The sequence below is a fragment of the Stegostoma tigrinum genome, chromosome 7 (genome assembly GCF_030684315.1).
Source record: "Stegostoma tigrinum isolate sSteTig4 chromosome 7, sSteTig4.hap1, whole genome shotgun sequence".
NCBI classification, from domain to species: Eukaryota; Metazoa; Chordata; class Chondrichthyes; order Orectolobiformes; family Stegostomatidae; genus Stegostoma; species Stegostoma tigrinum.
The window spans coordinates 7,516,220-7,530,497 of NC_081360.1; the positions used below are offsets into that span (position 1 = coordinate 7,516,220).

At 42.3% G+C, this 14,278-nt stretch overlaps 1 protein-coding gene across 2 annotated transcripts in view; it reads left to right on the top strand.

Moving 5' to 3' along the window:
- Nucleotides 1–14,278, top strand: part of bmpr2b (bone morphogenetic protein receptor, type II b (serine/threonine kinase)) — a 302,395-nt gene that overhangs the window by 117,284 nt on the left and 170,833 nt on the right. The window lies entirely within an intron of this gene.

Consider the following 14,278-nt stretch of genomic DNA (forward strand, 5'->3'; position numbering starts at 1 on the left):
CGTCAGCTTTTGTGCTCCTGAGATGCTGCTTGGCCTGCTGTGTTCATCCCGCTTCACACTTTATTATCTTGGATTCTCCAGCATCTGCAGTTCCCATTATCTATCATACTCGACCCTTTCCATTTTGTTGTGCACATGTGAGAACTTAATTGCATAGGGAATACTTAATACAGATTTGGTTAGCCATGAACAAATGCCATAAAAAGCAATGGAAAGAATACCGTATTGGTTCACCATGAGATTGGAAGGAATGAAACTTGACAATTTAATTCCATTTTCTCTAGTGCAAATGCGGTTACTATGTGATCTGATTAGAGTTATAAGGAGAATACTCTTTCGAATCAGTCTCATTCTTAGACACATGCATCTCCATCAGGGATGGACACCTCATTACCTCACTCTACCGCAAGGCTACGAATAACCTCATGATACTACACTTCTCTAGCTTCCATCCTAAACATATTAAAACAGATATCCCCCACAGACTAGGCCTACACGAACACATGATCTGTTCGGATGAGGAGGAATGCGATGGACACCTTATGGTGTCCCATAGGAATGGGATATGATGCCAGTGGCTTCGGGATCTTGGGTTCATGTTGGACTACAGGTGACCCCACCACACTATACGCTCTCTCGTATACACACTCACACACAAGCATCTATTCACATGTATGCTCACACATTTGCATACATTTACCAGTTCTAACATGCCACAGCAATAAACCGTAACGACCTCCTCAAAAGACACAAATGGGATATGACCAACAGAGTTATGAGTATCCTTCATCATCCAGTACTTCCCAGGAGTGGAGAAACTATGCCATGTTTTTCACAGCCTTCAACACATTATTGATGACAATGAGCACCTCGCCAATATCTTCCCTACGCTTCAATTTCTCGCCTTCAAACAACCGCTAAACCTTAAACGGACAATTGTTCGCAGCAAACTACCCAATCTTCAAGACAACATTGACCAGAACACTATACAATCCTGGTATGGTAGCCTCTGCAATATATGTCAAATCTTTAACATGGACACCTCCATCATATGTGGCAACACCAACCACCAAGCACATGGCAGATACTCATGTAACTCGGCCAACCTTGTCTATTCCATACGCTGCAAACAAGGATGCTCCGAGGCATGGTACACTGGCCAAACCATGCAGATGCTACGACAATGGATGCATGGACACTGTGCAACAATCGCCAGACAGGAATCCTCCCTCCCAGTGGGGGAACACTTCGGCGTTCAAAGACATTCTGCCTCAGATCTTTTTGTAAATGTCCTCCAAGGTGGACTTTGAGATATGCAACAAGGCAGAGTTGGCCGAGCAGAGGCTAATAGCCAACAATAACAGCTGCAAAAGTTCAGCAGGTGTGGCAGCATCTGAGAAGGAAAAAAAATCGAAGTTAAAGTTTCAGGTCCGGTGACCTTTACTCAGTTCTGACAAACTTCTGTTTTCATTCTGAATTACAGCATCCATAGTTCTTTCGGTTTTTATGGCTGATAGCCAACTTTGGTACCCATAAGGATGGCCTCAACTGGGATCTTGGGTTCATGTTGCACTACAGGTGACCCCACCACACTATCCGCTCTCTTGTATACACACTCACACACAAGCATATATTCACACGGATGCTCACACACATGCATACATATACACACATAGATCCTGTCTCATACACACTGTCTCAAGCATGTGCTTCACTGGATGAAGGGGCTACGCTCCGAAAGCTTGTGTTTTCAAATAAACCTGTTGGACTAATAACCTGGTGTTGTGTGATTTTTGACCTTTGTCCAACACCAATAACTCCACATTCAGGAGCATAGCAAGCGATTATTTCATTCGAGTTTTTCTCTCTCTCATGTGCACACACACACTCACATTCGCATACAATCTCCCATACAAGTGCACATGTGCACACTGTCTCTCCCTCCTTTCCTCAAAAACACACACTCTCTCTCTCACCCCCTTACACGCGTGCATGCATACACTTTTGCTCTCTCTCCCTCTCACACACAAATGCACACACTCTCTTGCCGTCCCCCCATCTCTCTCTCTCTCTCTCTCTCACACACACACACACACACTCTCTTGCTCTGTTTCTCCCTCCCTCTCTTACTCTCTCTCTCTCTCTCACTCGTGTGTGAGCATTGCTGATGAAGGAAGTAAACCAGAAACACTGACTTTCCAGCTCCTCTGATGCTGCCTGAGCTGCAGTGTTCCTCCAACACCACACTGTATTGACTCTGACTCCAACATTTGCAGTTCTTGCTCACACACAGACACACTTGCGCTCTTTTTTTCTCTCTCTTTCTCCCCCGTCACATGCCCTGCTCCACACACATGTACACTCACACACGTGCACGCACGTGCACACACGCTCTTGATGTCTCCCTCTCTCTCTCTCACACACACACACGCACTCACTTGTTGTCTCCTGCACCACCCTCCTACCTTTCCCCTCTTTACACACACACATGCGTGTAAATCTGTGGGGTGAGTTTGTATTTGCTCAAAAAGCACACAATTGATGCAGTAGGTGTGGCATTTTATAAACTCCTACTTTAGAAATGAAACCAGTCTGACTCCAAACCAAAATACAAAGATTCTAAACCAGGCCTCACACGTAATGTGCATTGTCTGATCTGAAATGTTACCTCTTCTTTACACCAATTAAAACCTTTAGCTCTCTCAGGGCAGTGACTTGAAAGAAATTCAGGGATTTACATATACATATTAACCAATTAAAACCTTCTAACTGATTAAACACTTAACAGCATCTTAGATTTGTTTAGTACATCCTCATCAGTTGTGTGACCGTTTGATCTTGTACTTACAAATTCTGTGTGCTACTTCCTCACTTCACTGGATGAAGGGGCTACGCTCCGAAAGCTTGTGTTTTCAAATGAACCTGTTGGACTAATAACCTGGTGTTGTGTGATTTTTGACCTTTGTCCAACACCAATAACTCCACATTCAGGAGAGTAGCAAGCGATTATTTCTATCGATCAGTGAGACAATACAGAGTTTTTCATATGTAACGCTGGTGGGGACAGGTCTGTCACTGCATAACACTGGGGTACAGTACTTTTGGGGACAGGTCTGTTTCAGTATAATACTGGGGTATAGTATTGATGGGGACAGATCTACTGCTGCATAACACCGGGGTGCAATATTGGTGGGATAGGTTTGTCACGATATAATACTGGGGGGAAAGTACTGATGAGCTACGTAATTAGTGTGTACAGGATTGTTGCTCATGATAGATGTATTGTGCAGTGGACGGATTAAAAGTTTCACACAGTTGTCATTGACCAATGATTTGAACATCTTGGTTCTGTGTGAGTGATCCAAAAATGTTTTGGGGCCAAACTATAAGCCCAACAGTAGACAGTTCAGTAAGGAATTTAATGATGAGTCTTCATATAACAACTTTATTTTCTTTGGCATAACTATGGATACGCTCACGTTTTACTACATTGAAAACCTTCTACCACAATCTTTATATACACTCACATAGTCCATTAATGCTCCTTTCCAACTTGCTGCCCCCTCTTACACTATTGACTGACTGTACCACCTAAGTTGCAGTTGTTAGCAGATACAATGAAGTTGTTTCCTGTTTTTGTTACAATTTATTGTTTACAGTCATGAGGTTAGACTGTGGAATTTTGCTTAAACCCATAATTTTTAATTAAGTGACATTGCTATTCACTGAGCTAAGTTGACCCATGAGAGCATTGTACATTGAATAACACAGTGCACCTCATCTACAAGTCTCCTTACTTGAGAAAGGATGTGCTGGCACTGGAGGGGGAGCAGAGGAGTTCACTAGGTTGATTCCAGAGCTGATAGGGTTGGCTTATAAGGAGAGATTGAGTAGACTAGGACTATACTGTTGGAATTTACAAGAATGAGGGGTGATCTTACAGAAACATTTAAAATTATTTAAGGAATAGAAAAGATAAAAACAGGAAGATTGTTTCCACTGGCAGGTGAAACTAGAACTACGGGGCATAGCCTCAAAACAAGGGGAGAAGATTTAGGACTGAGTTGAGGAGAGTGTTCGAGGCGAGGAGTGACCTTAAAGAAGCTTATAAAATCGTGAGGGTTATGGATGCGGTAAATAGCCAAGGATTTCTTTCCCCCCCATTGTAGGGGAGTCCAAAACTAGAGGACATAGGTTTAAGTGAAATTCTCTGCCCAGTAAATGGTTATGTTGAGCGAGTGGGTAAGTGGAGCTGAGTCCATGAAAAGATCATCCATGATCTTTTTGAATAGTGGAGCAGATATTGATCAGATGGCCTATTCCTGCTCCTGTTTCTTATGTTCTTGTATGATGTAGGATATCAAACAATACAAGAACTTTGTTTTTATAGATTAGTTTTGTACAAAGCTTGGTGGGTGTGTGCGGAAATGTCCATGTAATAAGGTTCTACCACAGAAGTAATTATGATTTGCTTCCCAGTTAAGTGAGCGATTCCAAGCCTTTTACCTTGCCCTTGGTTCATTGCTCAAATGCTGCTCCTGCTTGGTTCAGTCTTTAATCATACTGAACATTGTGATGGGAGTATTGTTAATTAGCAGTCCAACTGTATGCATCTATTATGAAGTCGAGCTGGGAGTTTGGGTACAGCAGGATGCAGCTGGAGGTCATATGTTGTTCGTATAGAAATCAGTTGCAAATTGATCATCAGGATCCCCTCACAGTATGTACACTGGTATTGTTATAAGTTCTCCCTGCTCAGCTATTGTATCTCCTCACCCTTAATATCTTGCACCATCATGACTCCTATGAAGTCACAGTTGTTACGATATGAATCTTGTCCATTCCAGTTCTCTTATCAGTCCCACTCCCTCACTGTGTCTCATGGCTGTGCAACTTTATTTCCATAAAGTGCTCATCCAATTTCTTCATGAAATCATTGATCGTTTTTGCATTCATCGCTCTCCTTTGGAGTAAAACCATGTCATTACCACTTGCTGAATAAAAACATTCTTCCTTGTCTGTCCCAGGTATGTTTCCTGAAACTGTAAATCAGTGTCCCCTGGGAAGTATGCCATCAACCAATTCAAACAGCTTCTCTTTGTCTCTCTTATGTAAACGTGTCATAATCTTGTATACCAGCATCAGTTTCCTTTACTCCAATATGAAGAATCCAAGCTTCTCCAACAGAACCTTGAAGTTAAAACCTTTGAGCCCTGGAATCATTCTGGCAAATCTCTGCATTCTCTCAATGACTTTTACATCATTCCTGAAATATGGTGAGCAGAACTTGTAGTGTTCTAGTTGAGGCCTAATCAGCTCTTTATAAAGGTTCACTGTAACTTTCCTGCTTTTTTATTTATCATATCTAAGACCTCATAACTTTGTTAATTGTTCCCATAATAAATGTTGCAGCTTTCAAAGATCAGAGCATGTGCACCTATCTTCCAGGGTACTCTGACCCTCCATGGAATGGAATTTTGTCACTTAATCTGTATAGGTACAAAGTATTCTTTCTGCAAAAATATATCGCCTCAAACTAATTTTTTGATATTAAATTCCACCTGCTTCTTGTCTGGCCATTCTGCTAGACATCTATGTTCTAATGCGGTCGATTGTTAACACCTTCATTGTTCGCCACGTTCAAAGATCGGTGGTATTGTAAAATTTTGAATCATCGTTTTCTATACTTGTGAGGGAGGCGATGGGCGGGCAGTATAATCACTAGTCTATTATTTCAGAAACTCAGCTAATGTTCTGGAGATCAGGATTCAAACCTACCACAGAACATGGTGAAATTTGAATTCTGTTAAAATATCTGTAACCAATAACCTACTGAAAAACCCACCTGGCTCACAAATGTCCTTCAGGGAAGGAATCTGCCAGCCTCACTTGGTCTGACCTACATGTGACTCCAGACCCATGGCAATGTGGTTGACTCTTCGTTGCCTTCTGAAATGGCCTAGCAATCTACTCAGTTGAACTGAACTCTACGAAGTCTGAAGAAAGAAATGAATGGACGGATCATCTGGCCTCGACCAAAGCACTGGCAAAGACAATGGCAAAAACAGCCCTGTCAAACCTGCAAAGTCCTCCTTACTAACCTCTGGGATCTAGTGCCAAAATTGGGAGAGCTGGCTCACAGGCTAATGGAACAAATGCCTTACATTGTCATATGCTTGGGATCATACTTACAGGCAATGTCCCAGACACCACCGTCACCATCCCTGGATATGCCTTGTTACCCAAGAAAGAGTACTCGAACGTTTTGTCCAGGTATTCCCTTGGGTGATAGTCAAAAGGCAGGGAACTTACTCAGATTTTAAGTCAGCATTATTCTTTATTTTAACTTCTTAAGTACCAATACTTAATATAAAACATGCATTCATTGCAACTTTTACTTCTTACTTCATCAAAGTCCACTTCAACCTTAAGTTCATTTGACTTCCCTTTACCTTACTTTATTTAATCCACATTTAACCCTAATATAACTTTAACTTAATAAGTTTAGCTTGAATCAAATACTACCCCAATTCGGGTAAACTGACAACTTTGTTCTTGCCTCATGTTTCTTTGTTGCCTCTGAAAGTAACTTCAGGGCACATGCATTTCCAATGTGATCCTGATGGCTTCTCTCCTCTGAGAAAATTCCTTTGTTCTGTTATCTTATTTCAAAAGTGTTTCATTCCTGAAAGATCTCTGGCATTCAGCCAATAAATTGATGAAAGCGTGATCACATTGTTCAATCCCAGTCAAAGGAGTTTACTGATAAACAACTCCCAAATGTTTACACCAAGCCGTAAACAGTGACATTCCATACTTCATATAAGACAATGGTGGCACTAAGAGATAATAGGAACTGCAGATGCTGGAGAATCCGAGATATCAAGGTGTAGAGCTGGATGAACACAGCAGGCCAAGCAGCATCATAGGAGCAAGAAGGCTGATGTTTCGGGCACTAATATGTCTAGAGACCATCGTGACACTTGCCTTATTTGGTCAACAAGGAAACCGAAGGTCACAGCAGTTTTAACTGAGGTCAGAATTTAAAACTAGCTTGACTGAAGTTCCCAGCATGCTTGATTGTAGCTCTTAAACAGTCTTGGAACCATTTCTGCTGCTGGCCACCTGACTACAGCCCTGACCCACCAGCAGGAAAAACCCAGCAGAGGTGGCTACACAGACTTATACAGTCAGGAGGGAGATGCCCTGGGAGATGTCAACATTGATTCTGGCCCCCATGAAGTATCATGATTTGGAGTTAATGCTGGGCAAGGAAACCTCCTGCTGGTCACCACATGCCATTCTCCCTCTGCTGTTGAATCAGTATTCTTCCATTTTGAACAACACCAGGGAAAGCAGTGAGGGTGATAAGAGCGCTAAATGTGTTCTGGGAGATTTCAATGTCCACCACCAAGAATGGCTCGGCAGCAGAACTACGGATCAAGCTGGTTGGGTCCTAAAGGACAAAGCTGCTAGACTGTGTCTGTGGTAGGTGAAAAATCTACTTGGCCTCATCCTTGACCATCCATTGGCTTCCAGATTCATGTGTCTGTGACTGTCAGTAAGAGCAACCACAGTGTAATCCTTGTAGAGACAAAGTCCCACCTTTGCATTGAGAATGAACTCCATGTTTTCTGGCGCCATCACCATGCTAAACAGGATAAACGTTGAATACATCTAGCAATGCAAGCCTGGGGATCCATGAGACACTGTGGGTCATCAACAGCAACAGATCTGTACTCCAGCACAATCCGCAACCACAAGGCCTGGGATATCACCCATTCAACTATTACTGCCAAGCCTGGGGATCAACCTTCGTTCAAGGGAGAGTGCAGGAGGGAATGCCAGGAGCAGCACCTGACATATGTAAAAATATGTAAAAGCTACCAAACAGGATTACTTATATGCCAGATAGCATGAATGGCAAATGTTAAGCAGACCTAAGCAATTCCTCAACAAATGGACCGGATCTAAGCACTGCAATCCTGCCAGATCTAGTTGTAAATGGTGGTGGGCAATAAACAATTCATGAGAGGAGGAGGCTCCACAAATATCCCTATCCTCAATGTTGGAAGAACTTAACACATCAGTGTAAAAGATAAGGCTGAAACGTTTGCAACAATCTTCAGCCACAAGTGCCAAGTGAATGATCCATTTGTAGCCTCCTGTGGTGGCTCCCAGTATCTGAGATACCGGTCTTAAGCCAATTCAATTCAGTCAACGTAATATCAAGGAGCGGTTGTAGGCACTGGATAATGCAAAGCTATGGATCCTGACAGCTTTCCTGTAATAGTACTGAAGACTTGCGCTCCAGAACGAGCTTCTCCCCTAGGGAAGCTATTCTAGCACAGCTATAGCACTGGCATCAACCTGATAATCTGGAAAATTGCCCAAGTTATGACCTGTACACACAAAGCAGGACAAATCTAACTGGCCAGTTATTGTCCCATCAGTCTACTCTTGATCTTCAGTAAAGTGATAGAAGGTGCCATGAACAGTGCTATAAAATAGCACCTGCTCAGCAGTAACCTGCTCACGATGTCCAGTTTAGGTTTTACCAGGGTCATTCAGCTGAGCTTATTGCAACCTTGGTTCAATATGGACAACAATGCTGAATTTCAGAAGTAAGGTGAGAGTGACAGCCTTTGACATATTCAACTGAGTGGCATCAAGGAGCCCTAGCATAATTGGACACAATGGGCGTCATGGGCGAAGTCTTCACTGGTTGGAGTCATACCTCACATATAGGAAGGTTGCTGTGATTTTTGAGTAGTCATCTCAGCTGTAGGACATCACTGCAGGAGTTCCTTAAGGTAATGTCCTCAGCCCAACCATCTTCAGCTGCTTCATCAATGACCTTCCTTCCATCATAAGGTTAGAAATGGTATGTTTGCCAATGATTGCACGCTTTTCAGCACCGTTCGTGACTCCTCCAATTCTGAAGTAGTCCATGTTTGTATGCAACAAGATCTGGACAATATCAGGCTTGAGCTGATAAGTAGCACCAAACAGTCATGCCACACATGCCAGGCAATGATCATCACCAGTAAGGGATAATTTAACCATCACCCCTTGACATTCAATGGTGTACCATCACTGACTCCCCCACTATTAAGACTCATAGTGTTAAACATTGACTAGAAGCTCAACTGGACTCCCCACATAAACACAGTGGCTACAAGAGCGGGTCAGAGACTTGGAATACTGCAATGAATAATTCACTCCTGATTTCCCCAAAGCCTGTCCATCACCCATAAGAAACAAGTCAGGTGTGGGATGGAATATTTGCCTTGATGGGCGAAGCTCCAACAACAGTCAAGAAACTTGACATTGTCTAGGACAGAGCAGCCTGCTTGATTGGCACTAATCCACAAATATCCACTTGCACTTCCACTGAGGCTCAGTAGCAGTTTTGTGTACTATCTACAAAATGGACTGCAGGAATTCATCAAAGATCACCTTCCAAACCCAAGACAATGTCCACTTAGAAGGACAAGGACAGCTGATACACCATCATTTGCAAGTTCTCCTCCAAGCCACTGTTCACCCTGACTTGGAAATATATTGCCATTCCTTCACTGACACTGGATCAAAATCCTGGAATTCCCTTGTAAACAGCATTGTAGGTCAACCCATAACGTGGATTGCAACAGTTCAAGGTAGCTCACCACCACATTCTCAAGGACAACTAGGGACAGGTAGTAAATGTTGGCTAGCCAGCAATGCCCATATTCCAAGAATGAATAAAAGAACGTACTGTTGAAACACTCCATTTTTCTATCCCTAGGGCTATTTATCTAATCTGATGCACAGTGGTTCAGTGGTTAGCACTGCTGCCTCGCAGTGCCAGGAACTCAGGTTTGCTTCCACCCTTGGGCAACTGTCTATCTGCATAGGTTTGCTCCAGGTGCCCCAGTTTCCTCCCACAGTCCAAAGATGTGCAGGCTAAGTGGATTGGCTATGCTAAATTGCCCATAGTGTTCAGGGATGTGTAAATTAAGTGACTTATAGGGAATGGGTCTGGGTGGGATGCACTGAGGGTCTGTGTGGACTTGTTGGGCCGCAGGGCCTGTTTCCACAGGGGAGGGATTCTATGAACTCTATGAACCCTCCTATTCCATGATTACTAATTCTGTTAATCAGTCTTTTTAGTTGTCATATGGTTTTTAAGAAGGCACCTAAAGTCATCCATTGCATTCTCTGCATCAGCCTTCTCTGTTGCTTCCGCAAAAAACTCTATTGGATTAGCCCATCATGATCTGCCTATTAAAAATCAGTGCTTGCTGCCCGTCATCAACTCCAGCCTTTGTGCTTGTTGATTTTATTTAGCACTGTTGATTGTTTCTAAAATGATACCCACCGCTGTTGGTAAACCATCCAATTTGTATTCATTCTTGTATAAAGGTGTCCCATCTGCCACCTCCAAACTTCTCACATCTTCCTCTGTATGTAGGGAAGATTGAAGATTATGGCAATGCTTTCTGCTATCTCTACCCCCAATATCTTGAGAAAATTATACGTAAGGTATCAACACTCAGCAACTTATGCAAGAGCTCCACCACAAGCAATAGGCTCACTTCATTCCCCAGTACTCTATCCAGAAATGCTCCCATCCAAGTTAGACTGAAAATATGTTGAACAAGGCTCTCCTGGTACACATTTCAGAAATTTGTTACCCCTCCTTTCCCTTTATTGGACGCTAATAGCAGTTGGGATCATTTTAAGTCATGTCCTCTTGAGTTCTTGCACGCCTTTGTGATTTCCAGGCAGATTTCCTCTACCCTTCTTCCATTATTTGGAGGACTATAAAGTACCCCAGGAATGAGATCATTCCGTTTTTCTGCTCATTTATTGAAGTGAATTCTGTCCTAACTTCTTGAAAGAAATCCTCTATTTCCAAAACTACAATGTTTTACCTAAGTGATATTGCCACTCCACTTCCCTTTTCCCTTGATCTTTTCTGAACAGTTCCAGCTAGGAATTGGAGTGGGACTATCAACTGTTAATTTACATTCACGTAACCCCAGGGATAATGTGGACATTTATAGTGATTTGACTACCAGCCTAACTGAGATACAGAGCAATAGTATACCTTCAGGCATTGTTTTATTTGGCCCAGAACCACACCAGGCAGTGATTGAGTTCAAATCTTTTCTTTAGTATCCTTTGACTGACATTGTATGAGTCCCACCACATTGACACACAAGTTGTAAAAGTTTTTTTAGAGAAGAAAGCTCCTTTCAGAATAAGCTTTGAGAGTTTCAACATATTGTAATAGTTTTGCCCAAGCCTATAAAGGTTCACAGATTCTTATGCCATCAGAATCAGGAATGTGCCACATTACCAAGTATGGAATGGTTGTACTTCATTTTGGTTTAAAAACACAACCCATTTTAATGTATTTGAGAAAATTCCACATCTATGTAATGATCATAAGTTTCGCTCCTGATATTTCACTGGCAGAGCAAATCAGGTCTGTCCAACTGTTTTTGTTTGGATGTTTATGATGAAATTGTGCTTTGTGCTAGATCTATGATGATCACAGAAAGGCAGCATAAATATACACGAAGATGTCAAAAAAATCATGTGTAGATACAACAGGAAGTTACAAATAGAAAGAGGAACATACAGCATCAGCACACAGTGCTAAGCAACTAGTTTATAAGTTTGGAGAAGAAAGGAAATGACAAACAAGACCATTTTACCCATTACACAGACAATGTACTGAATGTGTACTGAATCATGTGTCACTATAAAGCATCTTGTCTTTAGTAAAATTAGCTTTTATTGTCAGTATACTCAAGTACAGGAGTACAATGAAAAGTTGGCAATGTTGCCCTGATGGCGCCATCTTGGTACAAATTTCCTTAGTACAAATCTTTAGATACAAGGGAAAGAACAAAAATGTTACATTGCCTTACAGTGATTCATACAAGTTAGAAAGTAAGACATACTGTTAAAAGGATAAACCTTACAGTCAGATAAATAGATTACAGATGAACATTACATTGCAGTAGATCAGCGCGGGGCATCGACACACGGTCTGACCGACCTTGTGAGCTGCTGACGGCCCGCACCAATCCCCAGTACAACAACTGTCCCCATACCGTTTTGTGCCACCAGCCTGCTCTGCTCTGCTCATGTCTCTGGCCTGTTCTGCTCCATGCCTCCAGCCCACTATGCTCCACCTCTTAGCTGCTCCACACCATTCCATGCCTCCAACCCATTGTGCTCTGGCTCATAGCCACTCCACACTGCTCCGTGCCGCCAGCCCACTCTGCTCCAGCCTTCAGCTGCTCCAAGGTAAGTTTTTTTAAAAAAGCTTTAAAATCTTAGAAGAAGAAAGGTAAAGAAGGAAAAAAAAACATTTGGATGGACAAGTCCCGGGCTGGTGAGCCTGGACACTGCCTATTCTGCCTCTACCAATGAATGTTAGAAGTTACAAAGTTAACATAAAGCTGTCAGTAACAGGTGAGCTGATGCAAGGAATAGGATGGAGAATATCCTAGAAGTGGAGGTGGCAGTCTTGGTCACATATATTAAACATTTTTGGAATGACCTGGATGTAGTACCGTAGAGAAGCAGTAGTATCATGTATATCCATGCTTGTCACACCGTAAGTACCGGTGCAGCCTTGTGGTTTATAGAACAAGGTCAGCCAGCTGGACATCATAGAATGTGAAGTCCCTCATGGTGGTTGTTAATCTTGTCCAATCAGGGAACCCTTGTTGACATATAAAATGGGGAATGTCAGAGATGCTGACACTCTGGTAGCTGACTCTGAATGAGGCACTACTAAAGTCAAGCACTGTTCATGTGTAAATAAAGGTTGACTTGGTGATGGATACTGGCCTCTGTGAAGTTATTTCAAGTCTCATGACTGTAGATCCAGATAGAGCCTATTTAGTAATACCAAAGAAATCGGTGAGATCTTATCCAAAACTTGCCTCCCGCCCAGCCCAATTGCCTAGAATCCAATTTAACACTTCAGATCTTAGCATTTTGAGTATCAGCATAGGACAGGCTATTCTTCAGGTCTTCACTGTATGGGTGCTTGGAGGTGCCACATGCTGGTTTGACTGCAGTGCTGTGAAGCCATCCATAATGGTGTTGCATATGGAGGAACGGGTCTCTTCCATTCAACTGTTTTGAACATACTTTCTGATATGATTCCATAATATAACTTGAATACTCTCGGCATCCTTCTTTTAAAGATATAGCACAAGAAATCTGGACCCCTGTGCTGTTCTCCTAAGGGGTGTCAACTGCTCATCGAGTGGTCAGCCATATACTGCTTGTGTGACTCAAGTTTATTCTGGCTCATTCATACCATGTTGCGAGCAAGACTGTTTAACTCAGTTAGTTGGAAGGCATTGTAATATGGAATGATGCCAATGGCAATGATTTAATTCCTGCACTGGCTGAGGTCACCATGAAGGATTCTCCTTCTCAACCTCTCCCCTCACCTAGGGCACAGTGACCCTTGGGTTCAGCATCCACCAGTTACGTGGCTGTCTAATGAGAAAGCAGCTGTATGCTTTGGTGACTATATCTTTACCTTTACTATGTTGATGAGTGTCTTCCCTTCTGTTTGTCCACAAATTCATTTTGAGTGGATGTTTCTGGGCTGGTGTTTGGGAAGGGAAAAGGTGAACAATGATATTTGCCATGAAGCCAAATGCATGCAAATAAAAAAGTGTATTGCTGGGTAGTTGTGTTCGTCACTTTTTTCAGGAATGACAAGTACATTCATGATATGGCTTGCTAACACATAATATGGGTAAATTAGGATTTGAAGAAAGGGAAGCATAAATTCATGATGACCTACCCACCAATTCCACAGTTCAAACCCCCTGTTTGACTTCCCTTTGTTACGAATCTTGTGTGCATCCTTTTTTTGGTAGGGGACAGCAGGGGAGGGGAAAGAGATGAGGGATGGATGAGATGGTATTCTTACAACCCCTCATTCTTGTGTGTTATTTGTTTTTGAATGCAATGATAACATTAAGAATTATCATAAATGATGCAAAAATAAAAGTGTTGTTACGTGAAAATGACGGATTTTCAAGGAATTATGTACAATTACAGGAAGTCATTGAAATTTGTCCTTAAAATTATCTACCCATGAATGCGCATAGTCCTGTGAACAGTAGGGCATTGACTGTTCTTAGCTATTTGAATCCCTTTGCCTGGAATTTAGTAACTTAGCTGCTACCATATGAAATTTTTGCAGCCTTTCTGGGAATGTTTACCTCAGTAACGACCTTAACTTGTAACA